General features: G+C 38.0%; 1 pseudogene across 1 annotated transcript; it reads right to left on the bottom strand.

The window, feature by feature from the left end:
- Positions 1 to 6,164: 6,164 nt before the first annotated feature.
- Positions 6,165 to 7,961, bottom strand: LOC149165552 (ran-binding protein 1 homolog c pseudogene; annotated as a pseudogene). The gene is made up of 3 exons (XR_016260103.1): positions 7,741 to 7,961; positions 6,466 to 6,617; positions 6,165 to 6,307 (listed from the first exon to the last, which is right to left on the bottom strand). The product of XR_016260103.1 is annotated as a ran-binding protein 1 homolog c pseudogene (transcript).
- Between the last annotated feature and the right edge of the window lie 3,729 nt (positions 7,962 to 11,690).

The following is an 11,690-nucleotide window of genomic DNA, read 5'->3' as shown; positions in this document are numbered from 1 at the left end:
TCAAATATGACAAACATATGTTGCTTACACATGCATGTAGCATTTGCCAAAAATTCCATGGCTACCTTACAACATAATGTTGGGTAAAAAGGCCAGTGATACAGGTCATAAATGCAGAAATAGACACTGAAACATAGTAAAATGCTGAAAATTCAAAATAGACTTTCCTCCCTCCCTAACTCTACAATATTGAGGACAAACCATTGTATATGGGCTCTCAACACCAGTAGGCAGCCACGTATCACATAGATTGGTGAAAAAATTGCCCTCAAACAAGAACAAAACACAAACATTTCCAAAAATCTGCTCTTAAACAGTCAAAAATCCCACAGATTTTGATAAATCTACACAAAATCAACAGTGAAACACATGAATATGGATTTCTGATTAATCTACCCAATCTCTGTGGCAAAACACTCAGAAATGTATCAATTTCTTCTTGAATCACCAAATTAGCAACCACTTCTCCCAGATATACAAATCTCACCAACAATACAAGGAAAAACAGATCCAGTCCACTGCCAAATCATCTGATCGGCCAATAAAACTAAGAAATTTCAATGATTAACTATCTACACAGGCCTCTATTTCAATTTTTTCAAGCTTTGTCTCCAAGGGCTCTACAACTGCTCCCGCACTTCAAAAAATCGAATCTTGTCTTCCTCGCTTTGTACGAGATACGCAATCGAATAACCCAACAACGTTAGAAGAAATATCATCGGGTTCTGGAGGTTTCCAAGCAGACTCAGCTTTCAGCACCTTAATTAGTGGTTGGGGTAAAAAGTCAAAACCAGTTCCTCCCTCTCCTCAAAATTTGTAAAGAAAGCTGATAATGCTCCTACCACGGAGCTTCCTTCAGAAAAAATTCGAGTCACAACCCTTACCCTATCTGGGTCTGACTTCCTTGTCTTCCTCTTCCTTGCTGGGAGACTGACAGCCCCATCTACATAGGAAACTCTCTTGGAAAGTTTCTAGATAGTTCTGAACTGAAGCATAAACAATATGTTTGTCCTTGTATTTGTGTTGAAGTTGATCTAGAACAAGCTCTTCCAGAGAAAATAATCCTCAAAAATGGAGACTGAATCCATGAGCAGACTCTGGATTATCAACAGATCCATTACAAGTGCAAGCTTTGTCACGAATATGGTCGCTTTGCCAATGATTGCAAGTCCAAAACCTCTGTTGTAAGTCCCTCGGGAGAATGTCATGTCCCTAAGAAAACATGTGCAAGGCATGTCAAAGCTGGATCTTCGTTCAGGAAAGAGGTTGTAACTACCACTCCTTCTAACCCTTTTGACCCTTTCACTACCCTTCCTGACATGGTAACCAAACAACAGAATCTGTTTGCCCTGAAGCAGATGACCCTCCTGCTGATTTAGTTAGTCTTTACACCTCTCCTGTCATATCTTCCTCTCCAATAAAAAAGAAAAACCTTCAGTGGACAGCACAACCCCCTCACCCCATGACCCTGCTAACTCATCTCTCATTGAGAAGACCTCGCTAGTTGAACCTATTAACAACGAAGGGTCTCCTGTTCCTCATCCTAATAGGAACATCAACGCCTCCTGCAAGTAGAAGAAATCAGAATCCTGGGCTGATGGGGAACATCTTGAGCATGTTGAAAAGGGATTCAAAAAAATGGGAAGAAAACCTCACAAGGAGAAAAGCGATGACGCCACTGCCATTGAGAAAATATTAGGCAAGCAGAAAACATTAGAACAGCAACACAAAAAACCAGCAGAATGCCAGAAAGGAATCAATGAAATACAGGGACAAGGAGAAGGGAGCATCTCTGCGCACCTCTCAATGAAAATAATTTCTTCGAATATAAGTGGTTTGGGGAACACCATCAAAACCCTGGCAGTAAAGGATATAATAAGGACTGAGAAAGCAGGCATTTTATTCCTTCATGAAACAAAGATGGATGCAAATGAATTTGAAAAAGCCAAGCAAATTTGTTGGGCCAGCAGCAAAGGTGCAATAGTCAGTGCGAGAGGGGACTCAAGAGGCCTTGCCACCCTATGGAACCCATACAAATATCAAGAACTAGAAAAAAAGACAACCAGTTCTGGATTAAAACTGTTTTGAAAGACTGTGACAAACAAAACTGTGGCAGTAAAGAAAATCCATCTGGGTAAAGCCAAAGAAGGTTTTAATGTAACTGCTTTAAGAGAAATCAAATTATTGAAGGAGCTTTCGCATCAAAGTATAATTCAACTAATAGATGCATAACCACAGAAACAAAATTTACATATTGTCTTTGAATTCATGGAGAGTGATCTTGAGATTGTTATAAAAGAAAAAAACATAGTTCTCTCCCCAGCTGATATAAAATCCTATATGAAAATGACGTTGAAGGGGTTTGTTGTTTGTTATAAAAAATGGGTTTTGCACAGGGATATGAGCAAAAAGTGCTGTATGTTGGAGCATGAGAAACTGGGGAAGTTGGTCTTCATCAACTACAACATTTGGATGCTCACAAAACAATTGCAGGCAAAGGATCTAGATCCAATTTTATTTGATAAGGTTGATCTAGTCTTTCATTGGGTCTTGGAGGATGAATCTCCTACTAATGGTTTGAGTTGGCTTGATTGAAAACTATTGGGATTCTCTAGTGTTTTGTTATCTCAAATAGAAACACCACATACATTTGTATTACAATTGTTGCTTTTGTCTAGCGATGTGGTCTCTACCCATAGCTATGGGTAGAGAGTGAATTGGTGCTATTTGCAGGGAACAGGCCAGTCATTCACAGTGAAGAAGATAATGACACGATTAGTGTATAATGATGGACAGGATGGTGCCATGGTGCCAACCTAAATCTCAAGTAAGGAGACATCTGTTCATCAATTTGTCAAGAAGCATGGCCTACAATTCAATTGCTCTAAGCCTATCACTTCTTCCACCTGTCAAATAAATTGTTTCATGTTTGTTTAGTTGACTATGGTTCTAATAAGTATACTATTGTTTGATGTAAATAGACAAAACAAAACAAAAAATATGGAAAGTTGTGACCCCATTTTCTAACTACAAATTGAAATCGAATTACCATAGTGACCACCTCTGCTTATTGGAATCAAAAAGGGGGTGGGTTAACCCAATACGATACCAGAAGTGATTACACAAAACCTCATTGATTTTCATTTGTTTGGAAAAGGGCCAAGCATATACTTCTGACGAGGGTTTCCGTCTCAAGTCTAGCTCGCAGGACGTCGCTTAGTCAATTGCCAGAAAAGTTTTCCACCTGCCTGTCACATACGGTTTGTCACACTATATATTAAAATAAGGTTGATCATCCTAACAATAAGGTTGTATATTTTAAAAGGAGGGCTCTCCTGACTGCATTTGGTTGGTTTATAGAAAATATTGCTGGAATGTGTAATGTGAATGCTCTGCTAACTGTTTTTTAAGCATTTGGAAGTATTAAAACCCCCTAGGATAATTAATGTAAGACCTGTTAATTAATGTGTAAAGATGGCTATTGTCCTTGGGCTACCTTAGCTGTTTGTGTTTAGTGATCTGTGGTATTATGACTCCTCAAGTCACTATTAAACGATGAGAACCATGCCCAGGCAGACTAGTGTGACATTGTGGATGAGAACCAAAACTAGACTCCTATAACCTCCTTTTTCATCCTTTAATTGCAGAATTAACTGACTGTTCTAGTAATCGTTCTTGAGCACCTGAAGATGTGCACCCTAAATAATAAGAATAATACTCTATAACATATGAATAGTCCATCCTGTGCATGTAGGATATGCACATGAGGTCCAATAAAATCACTAACCAGAATACCAAGTGTTATTAATGCCTCTATAGGTTGATATATATGAATGTTACAGTGTGCAAGAGTATGAGTCAATTCCATACGAAAATACAAAACATCTGATAGGATTTCCTTATACCTCATAGGCAAACAACCATTGTCCCTTCTATAGATGAGCAGAATAAGTGCTTGGTTCTCTACACTAAATAAAGACAAAGTATAGTACTTATTGCTGACAAAATAGGATTTAAATCGCGGTTCAATTGCTTGACATTCAGCTGGTCACAGAATTGTAGAGTGCATAATCATAAGTGATGTTGCGAGCCTCATTGCTCAAAGTCTAAGGGTCTTGCGAGCCATAATCACAACCATGTATGGCATATCTTGTGATTATGGCATTTTATGAGGTCAATTCTTGTGAAGACATTTCAGTTTATAATAAATTTTGAACCTCAACAGAGTTTTGGCAAGACCTGGCTGAGCTAGGACATCAACAACACAGCTGATATGAATGACATAATCTAGCCTCAAGAGGGAGCCTCTTTTGTTTCATCACTCTAACAATCTATGAAGTGGTGGAAATCATAACAACTTCCCCTTGAATATGACACCTAAACTGAGTACAAATCCTAAATGATGCAGCCCTTGGTGCATGTCTCTCAAAGTATCGATATTTCAAATGTTGAAAGCTCTTGTGCCCATTTGATATGCATTCGATTGCAGTTCCCCTGAAGAAAGAATCTTATAAAGGTGAGGCCATGGCCAATATGTTAGCCATATCCATTGGAGTTGCCATTGCTTGACAACTTTAGTGTGATCAGTCCCACCATGATTCAGATGGGCTTCTACTCAAAACTAGTTGTTGCTATTGTAAGAGTCTTCAAGCTCGTTGAACCCATGGTATTGATAAGTGTATTCTTTGGGTCTCTGGTTTTCAATATCTGCCTATGTTTTCCTCTCAGTATCATTATTTCAAATGCTGAAAGCTCTAATTCCCATTGCTGTGTATTTGATTGTGGTTTCCCTGAAGAAAGAAGCTTATAATGGTGAGCCCGAGGCCAATATGTTGGCCATATCCATTGGAGTTACTATTTCAGCTTATGGGGAGGCCAAGATGAATGCATGGGAGGTGATTCTCCAGTTAAGTGCAGTTGCATGTGAGACTACCCAATTGGTTCTCATACAAATTCCACGAACATCAAAAGGGATTAAGTTGAATCCCATCACATCTTTGTTGCTCCTTGTTGCCTTGTTTTTCTCAGCACCCCCTGGGCCTTAGTAGAATACCCATTTCTGATAATCAGGGTCTCTTCCTTTGATTTGGATTACATGACATTTCTGCTTGTGCCTTGGCTCTTAATCTTGCAGTGTTTCTTCTGATAGGAAAGACTTCAGCCTTGACTATGAATGTTGCTGGTATTGTCAAGGACTGGCTGCTCATAACATAATCTTTGTCTGTAATAAATGAAAAGGTTACAGTCATAAACTTGAGTGGGTGTGGACTGGCTCTTCTGGCTGTCTGTTACTATAATCATTTGAAACTTCAAGCTCTCAAGTCCAATGACAACCAACCAAAGTACCTCAGTAGTGCAGCTGATGCCAATGATGAAGGAGAAGGTTTAATAATGACGAGTGGGAGATTCTCAATCAGAGATTCAGAACCAGTAGAGAAAAATCAAACTCAAGCTTCAGGATTAGGTATTTAGATCATTAATATTGTCTTGTGCTAGAGATTACTGTTCTTGGATTGGCTCCTCTATGCCCAGATCTATTTGCAGGGAACAAGCCAATCATTCACAGTGAAGAAGATAATGACAAGATTAGTGTATAATGATGGACAGGATGGTGCCATGGTGCCAACCTAAATCTCAAGTAAGGAGATATTTGTTCATCAATTTGTCAAGAAGCATGGCCTACAATTGAATTGCTCTAAGCCTATCACTTCTTCCACCTGTCAAATAAATTGTTTCATGTTTGTTTAGTTGACTATGGTTCTAATAAATATACTATTGTTTGATGTAAAAAGACAAAACAAAACAAAAAATATGGAAAGTTGTGACCCCATTTTCTAACTACAAATTGAAATCGGATTACCATAGTGACCACCTCTGCTTATTGGAATCAAAAAGGGGGTGGGTTATGCACAATCCTCCGTATCATTTGCTATTACCAGAGATAATTAAAGCCACCCTAAACTCAAGTCTTAACTATGCTGATAGGGTGTTTGGGGAGGGGGATCCCTTACCAACCCACTATAATCTGCACAAAAGCATCCTAAGAACATATGCAAAATCAACCCTTCAATGAAATGATCCAAGAATATAGGTACTCAAACATTGATTTTATCAAAGAAAAATACGAGACAGAAAGAAAAGATCATAACAAGGATTAGAAGAGTCTAAGAACAGTGCTCACTATCTACAGAGCCAAGACGAATGCAGAAGAGTTCTTCCTTCAGTTCCCCATCTGAGAAATCAGTTGCATGCCAGACCCAAGTTTTATCACTACCTGCGTGCTCCTCAAGTGACATTGGTGAATGAACTGCAAGGCAAAAAAAAAAAAACAATATAATCCAGATAATAAGGATCAACACAAATTCTCGGCACAGAAAGCCTCTTAAAACTTGGACGTAAGATAAGCTATTACAATCTCAGGGGGGAAATTACACAAAAAAAAAACAAACAAACAAATTTACATACTTAAATGGTTTGCACATATTTTCAATGTCTTGGATTGCCTCATGACCAGCCGAACCTTTGTAGTATCCTTGTGCTTAAGAAACTTTACTGTTCCTACACCACGCTCCTTCCATTGATTCCCATCCTTGTCAAACCTGTACAGCTTCGCCTTCCTGCAGGGTCAAACATATAAAAAAGAATGGGAATATTAATAAACAATGAAACTGCATTAGGATCATTTTAAGAGCCCATGGCAGCCATTAGAAGTAACGTTTGCAATATCCCACCATATCAAATGCATTCAAAGATAAATTACCAACGACCTATTAAAAACACAGGAGATATTCCTTAACATTACCAAAAAGGATCCCACAAAAAAGCTCAATAATAACATCAAACATGTAAGAATACAAATCATCAACTATTTAATAACAAAAGAATGCTCATCCCATACATCCCCATAAAGTACAGAAATGATCAACAGCCTGTTCAAAACATCATAGAAAGTCAACGAAAACAGTTGACAGAAGACCAAAACAGACATATGCCTGAATCATACCACCTCACAACATAAAAAGAAAAATCACCCTAATGCCAATAACCAAAAGACAGATTATCAAATAGGCCCAATTCAGTATTCAATGGCTAATCCAAAAACCAAAAAATATGAAACCCTGTATGCTTAACAATAACAAATGACCATCACACCCCCCACTAAACCAGAATAACAGAGAAACCATCATAGATTCTTCAAGGACATTGAAAAAAGGATGGCCTATAGTTCAACAAAATATAAAAAGACTCGTCAAAATACAAAACCCCCAACGATAACAAATAAACCATCAAATGCATCCCCGAAAAAATCTTCATCGACAGCCTATCAACATAGGAAAACAATTATTACAGACCATAATGAGATCAAAAAATGCTGATCAAAATATCAATGGGACATCAAAACAACAAGAAACTCACAAAATACACAGAAAAGCAAAACCCTAATTACCCGATAAAACAAACCATAGCCCGCTAAATGCATCTACCATAGAGTTTCTTCAGCACCCCGTTGAAATGACAAATCTGATCATCATCAACAGGCGAACAAAACATCAAGAACCCAATAAAAACAGATCTTACTAAAAAGGAGAAAAATTAGAAGTAAATAACTGCCCAAATGCATCTTCCTTATAGTCAAGGCCCCATTTATGTGCACAGGAAAAGGGCCACCGAAGAGGCCATGAAAACAACTTTCAACTTAGAAAACAAAATCATGAAATAGCGATGGATTAAGAAATTTACATGTCAAGAAGGACATCCTCCTCTTCTTCGCCCGTGGTGACAGTAACCTCCTCAAGCTTAACAATGGGTGCAACCTGAGCTCCAGTGTCCTCTTCCTTTCCGGCATCATCCTCGTTCTCTCCCGAATCGTCATCTACTTCCCGTGTAAGAACAGGATCCTCCTGAGTTCCAGCCATCCCAATACCAAATAGTGCACAGAGGGAGGGCTCGAATGAAATCGATGGATCCAAAATATGCCAGAAACTCGCCCAATATGCGAAACCCCGAGGATTTTGGACAAAGGATTTAACTGTTCAAAAATGCTTCGAAGGCAAAGGGCAAAGAGGTCGACGGAGAGAAAACTCTCTATATGGGTTTTTGAGGTCGACGGAGAGAAAACTCTCTATATGGGTTTTTGAGGTCGATGGAGAGAAAACACTCTATATAAGGGTTTTGAAGAGGGAAGGCCGATAGCTGTTAAAGATTGAGAGTAAAAGTAGCATCGTTAAAGATAATATAATAAATTATTACAGGGATGGTTGGGGGGTTTCAAAGGGAGAGAAGGCCATGGAATAACCCCTAAATCATCTCCAACATGAGAGGCCTACTTCATTCATGTTGTCATGTTGGGACCAGAGGTTGTTGTGCGTTTTTTGTTTTCGCAATTTTGAACTCTTTCCTCAGTGATATATTATTGTGTTTATTGTAATAATAATGGGATGGGGTTGAGGGGTTGGTAAATGAGATAAATATGGAAAAGTAATTAGAAATATTGGTTTTAAATTATTATAATAAGTATTGTTGTGGTTGATCCATGATAAGTTGTAGGGTAGTTGGTTTGTATGGGGTTTAGTTGTTACGAGGTCTTAAGTTCAAACGTCATGGGGAGGGGTTGAGAATGGAAGTCATTTTGGGGGCATCAAACTATTCTAAGGGGCATCTTCCATTGAGCTTTACAAAATCCTCGATGTTGAGGATGAAAATAATATGAATATGCCAAGCTCACTCTATAGCCTAGTATGGTTACGGCCATGTTTGTCCATCATTCCAAGGGGCATCTTCCACTGAGCTTTACACAATCCTCAATGTTGACGATGAAAATAATATGAATATGCCAAGCTCACTCTACACCCTAGTATGGTTACAGCGATGTTTGTCCATCATCAAAGTTGAAATTTTGCTAGTGTCGGCCAAAAAAAAAATAAAAAAAAAAATACAAAACATTTAAATAATGTTTGCTCATAAAAAATAATTGCCAATGAAGAAATTGGATCCCTCTCCGCTCATATTATATCTATATGTAAGATGGGTCTATGCTAGTGGATAACACAAAAATCACAAAGTGAAGAAGAGTTTAATTTCAAGTCAAAGCAAAACTTTGGGACTAGCGCAATTCATCTAACTTCTATTGAAATGCAGTGTTTATACGTGTAATGTGATATATATATATATATATATATATATATAGTGTAATTGCTATTATGTTGTTAAATGGTTGTTTAATTAATGTTGGCAAGATGGTTTTGTAACTCTTAATGATGTAATTGTTCATCTTCTTGGTTGTAGTGTGCCATGTTGTTGACATACAAATATTGTAATGGAGCCAAAAAAAAATGACAGTAAAGCATAGTTGGAAGTTATAAGTTTATCCTCCTGGAAAAGCAAAATTGTGGAGTTAAAGAACCACTTCTAAGAAATCAATTTCCATCACATCCATAGGGAGCTAAATACAACTGTAGATTCTCTCTAAAAAAGAATTATTTGTCTGGAGACAGGTTACATATATTATGATGAATTAGTTCGCAACCCAGTTCAAAGTTCTCATTCGATGCCCATATACTAATATGGATCAGCTTTAAGTCAAATTTTCAATTAGTTATCAACTAGCTTACTATAAATTTCAAGTGAGTCTACATTCAGCTTTCAATTAGCCTCAAATACAATGTCTTTCTTTTTCTCTTGACAGGGGCCTCTTCATGGTTGTATAATACACTTTCGGGAATTTTTTGTTACAGGCTAATGTCATTTCTAGTCACTGTCTTCATTTTTCTCTTCGTGGTTGTATAATACACTTTCTACAATTTTTGGTTGCATGCTATTGTCATTTCTAGTCAGTCTTATAATTTGGAGAATAAAAAAAAATTGTAAAACCCTGGTTTTACAACAACTTCTTTTTCTCTTCTTCTGGGTCGTGATGCCTTGTCTTCTGGCAACCCATTGTAATGACAGAAGTTACAATATTTTTGTCAATGTTTGTGCTTTTTTTCTTCCTCGTGAATAACAAAAGGGTCCTTTTTTTCTATAGTAATAAGAAGAAGAAGAATAAGAAGAAAGATATTGTAATGGTTATGTCATGGTTGGCATTCCTAAATATAAGTAGATATAGGATAAGCATGCATGCATATTAGAACTTGGTGCGCATGGATGGAATTCAATGTGCCAAATGATGTAGATGTTTCAGAAGCATGGGGTGTGACATTTCAACCCTAGTTATCAATAGTGATGAGAGGCCACCAAGGACAATACCCCTTGGACCCTATGATAAGTGTTGCACATTTTGGTGTTAGGAGTGGAAGGGTAAGATTGGTTCGAGGAGGTTGGTTATGGGATGTTTTTTGGTGCACATGAGGTTGTGCATCAACTACCATGGCTACAGTTGAATTAGTGGGTCTTTACAAAAATAAAGTGGGAGAGTTAAGTTTTGTGAACAAAAGTAGCCAATGGGTGATATTTGCATTGATCACTTGTGTTAGGAACCTTTTTAGGCAAGTTAACTAATACTTGGAAGGTGTGAACCATGTAATTGAAATAATTCAATAGTGTCCTCCTTCCTTCAAATGAAGCAACAAAGCCAAGAACGTGACTATCAAATAAATATTAGCCCCCTATTGAGCCCTTGTTGCACATTTACAAATTGCTCAGACATTGATGTCATGGTGTTTCACACTAAGTATATCTAAGATTACATGTGATAGTATATGCCTCATTTTAGTACTAACAACTTCATTAGTTTTGTTCTTATATATTACATACTTTTTTTATTTGTGGTTGTTATGTATGTGATGTTTATAATAATTACAAAACTAACTATGTGAAAGCATCCCTAACATAAATTTTCATTTGGCACTAATAATATTTTCCTTACAACCCCCTTCCTTCATTGGCGGTGGGAAGGAAGCTGATCCTTCCTTCCCCCCACACCCCCCTTCCTTCCTTTGGAAAGAGAGGTAAGAGCAAGAGTTGGAAAGATGTCGGAAAGAATTCCTACCTTTGGTAGTTGTGTTGTCGTATCGAGAGAAAGAAAGTCAGTTACCTGTTGTCCTCCCTTCAGTAGATGAATGCCTACCTTTGGTAGTTACCTTCGGTAGGAGAGAAAGAAATTCGGTTACCTACGCTTCACTTCGGTTGCCGTATCGAGAGAAAGAAAGTAGGTTACCTACGCTTTGCTTCGGTTCGGTAGGAGAGAAAGTCGGTATGATTACTTTGGGTGTTGTTGGTTGTTCTTTTTTTTCGAACAACTGTTACTTGTTTGAAGAAAGAAGTCTAAGTTAAGGGGCGGCACCGCAGGAGAACGGAACGCTCTCCGGAGGAGCCATCAAAGGTACGAGTTCAAGAAAAAAGATAAGCAGTAAGTGATCATAGGGCGAGGATAGGGGAAGGCACGCTTGAGGGCCGTCCGGGCGAGGGTGGGGTACAGGTAGGGAGAGGGGGGAAAGGACAGGGGAATAAGAGAAAGGAGAAAAGAAAAAAGAATAAGAGAGAGGAAATAAGGGAAAGGAGAAAGCAATCGACATTAAATTCAACAACTAAAAAGAGGCTCTTTGAGCCATGTCTAGCTCTCAGAGAATTTCATTCTCTTTGAGCTCTATACATATTATACTCGTCTAGACATATGATACTCGCATCTCTACGTTTCACTTCTTTACTCTCTTCTCTACCGAGATAAAGATCTAGATCTAGTATAACTTAGC

Source organism: Pinus tabuliformis, chromosome 5_1 (assembly GCF_031772625.1).
Source record: "Pinus tabuliformis cultivar Carrire ecotype Pingquan chromosome 5_1, CPIR1, whole genome shotgun sequence".
Taxonomy (NCBI): Eukaryota; Viridiplantae; Streptophyta; class Pinopsida; order Pinales; family Pinaceae; genus Pinus; species Pinus tabuliformis.
The sequence above is the reverse complement of the archived record's forward strand: the minus strand, read 5'-3'. Positions and strand labels throughout refer to the sequence as shown.